Source organism: Lepus europaeus, unplaced genomic scaffold, assembly GCF_033115175.1.
Source record: "Lepus europaeus isolate LE1 unplaced genomic scaffold, mLepTim1.pri SCAFFOLD_60, whole genome shotgun sequence".
Classification (NCBI taxonomy): domain Eukaryota; kingdom Metazoa; phylum Chordata; class Mammalia; order Lagomorpha; family Leporidae; genus Lepus; species Lepus europaeus.
The window spans coordinates 802432-810652 of NW_026909478.1; positions in this window are offsets into that span (position 1 = coordinate 802432).

The window sequence follows — 8221 nt, forward strand, 5'->3', positions numbered from 1 at the left end:
TGACTAGATGAAACTAGAAATATCCGGTTTTGTTTTGGCTAACTCAATCCCAGATATTGCTACAGCCTCTCTGTTTGTTTTTTACTGGATACCATCTATGGACTTTATTGTTTTGAATGTTTTTTTATCAAGGAACATTTAATTTTGAGCTTGGATACAGTAATTGGTTCCACATGGATACACCAGCTCTACATATTCGTATTTTCTAGGGAGTAAGCTAGAGGAACTGCGACAAACAAACATGATATTTCTGTTTGTATAGATGACATTTTATGCACTTGCCTAACGAAAAGACTTTGCTTTTCTCCAAAATCATTTGTACTGTGATTTTCTCGGTCCAGTGCATACGAATTCCACACAATTTTGTCCGGATATGACTGGATGAAACCAAAAATATCCGGTTGTTCTTTGGCTAACTCAATGCGACATATTGTGAAAGTTCCTGTGTTTGTGTTTTCTGGATATTATAGATGGACTCTATTATTTTGAATGTTTTTTTATCAGGGAACATTTAATTTTGTGCTGCGAAACACTAATTGTTTCCACATGGAGACACCAGCTCTACACATTCGAATTTTCTAGGGAGAAAGCTAGAGGAACTGCGGCAAACAAACATGATATTTCTGTTTGTCTAGATGACATTTTATGCACTTGCCTAATGAAAAGACTTTGCTGTTCTCCAAAATCCTTTTTAGTGTGATTTTCTCCGTACACTGCATAAAAACTCCACACCAGTTTGGCTGGATATGACTAGATGAAACCGGAAATATCCAGTTTTGTTTTGGCTAACTCAATACAAGATATTGCTACAGCCTCTGTGTTGGTGATTTTCGGATATTATCAATGGACTTTATTGTTTTCAATGTTTTTTTATCAGAGAACATTTAATTTTGTACCGTTGAAACACTAATTGGTTCATCATGGGAACACCAGCTCTACACATTCCTATTTTCTAGGGAGAAAGCTAGAGAAACTGCGGCAAACAAACATGATATTTCTGTTTGTATGGATGGCATTTTATGCACATGCCTAACGAAAAGACTTTGCTTTTCTCCAAAACCATTTGTACTGTGATTTTCTCGGTCCATAGCATACGAATTCCACACCACTTTGTCCGGATATGACTGGATGAAACCAGAAATATCCGGTTTTGTTTTTGTTAACACAATAAGAGATATTGCTACAGCCTCTATTTGCTTTTTTCTGGATACTACAAATGGACTTTATTGTTTTGAATGTTTTTTATCAGGGAACATTTAATTTTGAGCTTGAATACAGTAATTGGTTCCACAAGGAGACAACAGCTCTACACATTCGTATTTTCTAGGGAGAAAGCTAGAGGAACTGCGGCAAACAAACATGATATTTCTGTTTATATCAATGACATTAATGCACTTGACTAATGAAAAGACTTTATTTTTCTCTGAAACCATTTTTACTGTGATTTTCTCGGTCCATTGCATACGAAATCCACACCACTTTGTCCGGATATGACTGGATGAAACCGGAAATATCCGGTTTTTTTTTTTTTTTGCTAACTCAATGCGAAATATTGTGAAAGTTTCTGTGTTTTTGTTTTCTGGATACTATTAATGGACTTTATTGTTTTGAATTTTTTTATCAGTGAACATTTAATTTTGTTCTTGGAAACCCTAATTGGTCCACATGGAGACACCAGCTCTACATATTCGTATTTTCCAGGGAGAAAGCTAGAGGAAATGCGGCAAACAAACATGACATTTCTTTTTGTATAGATGACATTTTATGCACTTGCCTAACAAAAAGACTTTGCTTTCTGCAAAATCATTTGTACTGTGATTTTCTCGGTCCATTGCATACGAATTCCACAATACTTTGTCCGGATATGACTGGATGAAACCAGAAATATCTGGTTGAGTTTTTGCTAACTCAATCCCAGATATTGCTACAGCCACTGTGTTTGTGTATTCCTGATATTATCCACGGACTTTATTGTTGTGAATGTTTTTTTATCAGGGAACATTTAATTTTGTGGTTGGAAACTCTAATTGGTTCCAAATGGAGACACCAGCTCTACATGTTTTTATTTTCTAGGGAGAAAGCCAGAAAACTGCGGCAAACAAACATGATATTTCTGTTTGTATCGATGATATTTTATGCACTTACCTAACGAAAAGACTTTGCTTTTCTCCAAAACCATTTTTACTGTGATTTTCTCAGTCAATTTTATACGAATTCCACATGACTTTGTCCGGATATGACAGGATGAAACCAGAAATATCCGGTTGTGTTTTGGCTAACTCAAGCCGAAATATTGTAAAAGCCTCTGTGTTTGTGTTTTCTGGATATTATCAAAGGACTTTACTGATTTGAATGTTTTTGATCAGGGGACATTTTATTTTGACTTTGGATACAGTAATTGCTTCCACATGGAGACACCAGCTCTACACATTCATATTTTCCATGGAGAAAGCTAGAGGAACTGCTGCAAACAAACATGATATTTCTGTTTGTATAGATGACATTATATGCACTTACCTAACGAAAATAGTTTGTTTTTCACCAAAACCATTTGTACTGTGATTTTCTCTTTCCATTGCATACGAATTCCACACCACTTTGTCCGGATATAACTGGATGAAAACGGAAATATCCCCTTTTGTTTTGGCTAATTCAATCCCAGATATTGCTACAGCCTTTGTGTTTGTGTTATCTGGATATTATCAATGGACTTCATTTTTTTGAATGTTTTTTATCGGGGAACATTTTATTTTGACCTTGGATACAGTAATTGGTTCCACATGGAGACACCAGCTCTACATATTCGTATTTTTTAGGTAGAAAGCTATTGGAACTGCGGAAAACAAATATGATATTTCTGTTTGTATAGATGACATTTTATGCACTTGCCTAATGAAAAGACTGCTTTTCTCCAAAAGCATTTTTACTCTGATTTTCTCAGTCCATGGCATACGAATTCCATACCAGTTTGTCCGGATATGACTGGGTGAAACCAGAAACATCCGATTGTGTTTTGGCTAACTCAATCCGAATTATTGTGAAAACATCTGTGTTTGTGTTTTCTGGATATTATCGATGGACTTTATTGTTTTGAATGTTTTAATCAGGGAATATCTCATTTTGAACTTGCAAAAACTAATTGGTTCATCATGGGGACACCAGCTCTACACATTCGAATTTTCTAGGGAGAAAGCTAGAGGAACTGCTGCAAACAAACGTGATATTTCTGTTTGTATAGATGACATTTTATGCACTTGCCTAACGAAAAGACTTTCTCTTCTCCAAAACCATTTTTACTGTGATTTTCTCAGCCCATTGCATACGAATTCCACACCAGTCTGTCTGGATGTGACTGGATGAAATCAGAAATATCGCATTGTATTTTGGGTAACTGAATCCGAAATATTGTGGAAGCCTCTGTTTTTGTGTTTTCTGTATATTACCAATGGAATTCATTGTTTTGAATGTTTTTATTAGGGAACATTTCATTTTGTACCGTTTAAACACTAATTGGTTCATCATGGGGACACCAGCTCTACACATTCGTATTTTCTAGGGAGAAAGCTAGAGGAACTGCGGCAAACAAACATGATATTTCTGTTGGTAGAGAAGACATTTTATGCACTTGCCTAACGAAAATACTTTGCTTTTCTCCAAAACCATTTGTACTGTGACTTTCTCGGTCCATTGCCGATGAATTCCACACCGCATTGTCCGATCAGACTGGGTGAAACCGGAAATATCTGCTTTTGTTTTGGCTAACTCAATCCCAGATACTGCTACAGCCTCTGTGTTTGTGTTTTCTGGATATTATTGATGGACTTTATTGTTTTGAATGTTTTTATCTGGGGACATTTTATTTTGACCTTGGATACAGTAATGTTTCCACATGGAGACACCAGCTCCAAATATTCGTATTTTCTACGGAGAAAGCTAGAGTACCTGCTCCAAACAAACATGATATTTCTGTTTGTATCGATGACATTTTATGCACTTGCCAAACGAAAAGACTGCTTTTCTCCATAACAATTTTTACTCTGATTTTCTCACTCCATTGCATACAAATTCCACACCAGTTTTTCATGATATGACTGGATGAAACCAGAAATATCCGGTTTTGTTTTGGCTAACTCAATCCGAAATATTGTGAAAACCTCTGGTTTGTGTTTTCTGGATATTATCGATGGACTTTGTTGTTTTCAGTGTTTTTATTAGGGAACATTTTATATTGATCTTGGAAACACTAATTGGTTCATCATGGGGACACCAGCTCTAAACATTCGTATTTTTAGGGAAAAAGCTAGATGAACTGCAGAAACAAACATGATATTTCTGTTTGTATAGATGACATTTTATGCACTTGCCTAACGAAAAGACTTTGCTTTTCTCATAACCGATTTACTCTGATTTTCTCAGTCCATGGCATATGAATTCCACACCAGTTTGTCCGGATATGACTGGATGAAACCGGAAATATCCAGTTTTGTTTTGGCTAACTCAATCACAGATATTGCTACAGCCTCTGTGCTTGTGTATTCCTGGTATTATGGATGGACTATATTGTTTTGAATGTTTTTATATCAGGGAACATTTAATTTTGTGCTTGGAATCACTAATTGGTTTCACATGGAGACACCAGCTCTACACATTTGTATTTTCTAGGGAGAAAGCTAGAGGACCTGCTCCAAACATGATATTTCTGTTTGCATAGATGACATTTTATGCACTTGCCTAACGAAAAGATTTTGCTTTTCTCCAAACCATTTTTACTGTGACTTTCTCGGTCCATTGCATAGGAATACACACCAGTTTGTCCGGAAATGACTGGATAAAACCGGAAATATCCGGTTTTGTTTTGGCTACCTCAATCCCAGATATTGCTACAGCTTCTGTGTTGTTGTTTTCTGGATATTATCGATTGACTTTATTTTTGAATGTTTTTTATCAGGGAATATTTTATTTTGAGCTTGGAAACAGTAATTGGTTCCACATGGAGACCCCAGTTGAACATATTCGTATTTTTTAAGGAGAAAGCTAGAAGAACTGCAGCACACAAACATGATATTTCTGTTTGTATCGATGACATTATATGCACTAGCCTAACGAAAAGACTTTGCTTTTCTCCAAAACCATTTTTACTGTGATTTTCTCGGTCCATTGCATACGAATTCCACACCAGTTTGACCGCATATGACTGGATGAAACCGAAAATATCCGGTTCTGATTTAGCTAACTGAATCCCAGATATTGCTACAGCCTCTGTGTGTGTATTCTTGATATTATCCACGGAGTTTATTGTTTTGAATGTTTTTTATCAGGGAACATTTATTTTTGCACTTGGAAACACAAATTGGTTCCACATGCAGACACCAGCTCTACACATTCATATTTTCCATGGAGAAAGCTAGAAGAACTGTGACAAACAAACATGGTATTTCTGTTTGTATAGATGACATTTTATGCACTTGCCTAACGAAAAGACTTTGCCTTTCTCCAAAAGCATTTTTACAGTGATTTTCTCGGTCCATTGCATGTGAGTTCCAAATGGTTTTTCAGGATATGACTGGATGAAACCAGAAATATCCGGTTTTGTTTTGGCTAACTCAATGCTAAATATTGTGAAAGTTTCTGTGTTTGTGTTTTCTGGATATTATCGATGCACGTTATTGTTTTGAATGTTTTTATCAGGGAATTTTTAATTTTGTACCGTAGAAACACTAATTGGTTCATCATGTGGACACCAGCTCTACACATTCGTATTTTTAGGGGAAAAGCTAGATGAACTGCAGAAACAAACATGATATTTCTGTTTGTATAGATGACATTTTATGCACTTGCCTAACGAAAAGACTTTGCTTTTCTCATAACCAATTTACTCTGATTTCCTCAGTCCGTGGCATACGAATTCCACACCAGTTTGTCCGGATATGAATGGATGAAACCGGAAATATCCAGTTTTGTTTTGGCTAACTCAATCACAGATATTGCTACAGCCTCTGTGCTTGTGTATTCCTGATATTATGGATGGACTATATTGTTTTGAAAGTTTTTTTATCAGGGAACATTTAATTTTGTGCTTGGAATCACTAATTGGTTCCACATGGAGACACCAGCTCTACATATTTGTATTTTCTAGGGAGAAAGCTAGAGGACCTGCTCCAAACAAACATGATATTTCTGTTTGCATAGATGACATTTTATGCACTTGCCTAACGAAAAGACTTTGGTTTTCTCCAAAAGCATTTTTACAGTGATTTTCTCAGTCCATTGCATACGAATTCCACACCAGTTTGTCCGAATATGACTGGATGAAACCATAAATATCCGGTTGTGTTTTGGCTAACTCAATGCTAAATATTGTGAAAGCCTCTGTGTTTGTGTTTTCTGGATATTATCGATGGACTTTATTGTTTTCAATGTTTTTATCAGGGAACATTTTATTTTGAACTTGGAAACACTAATTGCTTCATGATGGGGACACCAGCTCTACACATTCGTATTTTCTAGGGAGAAAGCTAGAGGAACTGTGCCAAACAAACCTGATATTTCTGTTTGTAAAAATGACATTTATGCAGTTGTCTAAGGAAAAGACGTTGCTTTTCACCAAAACCATATGTACTGTGATTTTCTCAGTTCACTGCATAAAATTCCACACCAGTTTGTCCGGATATGACTGGATGAAACCAGAAATATCCGCTTTTGTTTTGGTTAACTCAATCCGAAATATTGTGAAAGCCTCTGTGTTTGTGTTTTCTGGATATTATCCACGGACCTTATACTTTTGAATGCTTTTATTGGGGAATATTTCATTTTGACCTTGGATACTGTAATTGGTTCCCCATGGAGACACCATCTCTACATATTCGTATTCTATGGGGAGAAAGCTAGAGGAACTGCGGCAAAAAACATGATATTTCTGTTTGTATAGATGACATTTTATGCACTTGCCTAACGAAAAGACTTTGCTTTTCCCCAAAACCATTTTTACTGTGATTTTCTCGATCCATTGCATATGAATTCCACACCAGTTTGACCGCATATGACTGGATGAAACCGGAAATATCCGGTTCTGATTTGGCTAACTCAATCCCAGATATTGCTACAGGCTCTGTGTATGTGTATTCTTGATATTATCCACGGAGTTTATTGTTTTGAATGTTTTTTATCAGGGAACATTTATTTTTGTGCTTGGAAACACTAATTGGTTCCACATGGAGACACCAGCTCTACACATTTGTATTTTCTAGGGAGAAAGCTAGAAGAACAGTGACAAACAAACATGGTATTTCTGTTTGTATAGATGACATTTTATGCACTTGCCTAACAAAAAGACTTTGCTTTTCTCCAAACCATTTTTACTGTGATTTTCTCGGTCCATTGCAAATGAATTCCAAATGACTTTTTCAGAATATGACTGGATGAAACCAGAAATATCCGGTTTTGTGTTGGCTAACTCAATGCTAAATATTGTGAAAGCCTCTGTGTTTGTGTTTTCTGGATATTATCCATGGACCTTGTTGTTTTGAATGCTTTTATCGGGGAATATTTCATTTTGACCTTGGATACTGTAATTGGTTCCCCATGGAGACACCATCTCTACATATTCGTATTCTATGGGGAGAAAGCTAGAGGAACTGCGGCAAAAAACATGATATTTCTGTTTGTATAGATGACATTTTATGCACTTGCCTAACGAAAAGACTTTGCTTTTCTCATAACCAATTTACTCTGATTTCCTAATTCCATGGCAAACGAATTCCACACCAGTTTGTCCGGATATGACTGGATGAAAACGGAAATATCCAGTTTTGTTTTGGCTAACTCAATCACAGATATTGCTACAGCCTCTTTGCTTGTGTATTCCTGATATTATGGATGGACTATATTGTTTTGAATGTTTTTTTATCAGGGAACATTTAATTTTGTGCTTGGAATCACTAATTTGTTCCACATGGAGACACCAGTTGAACATACTCGTATTTTCTAGGGAGAAAGCTAGAGGACCTGCTCCAAACAAACATGATATTTCTGTTTGTATCGATGACATTATATGCACTTGCCTAACGAAAAGACTTTGCTTTTCTCCAAAACCATTTTCTCGGTCCATTGCATACGAATTCCACACCAGTTTGACCGCATATGACTGGATGAAACCGAAAATATCCGGTTCTGATTTAGTTAACTCAATCCCAGATATTGCTACAGCCTCTGTGTATGTGTA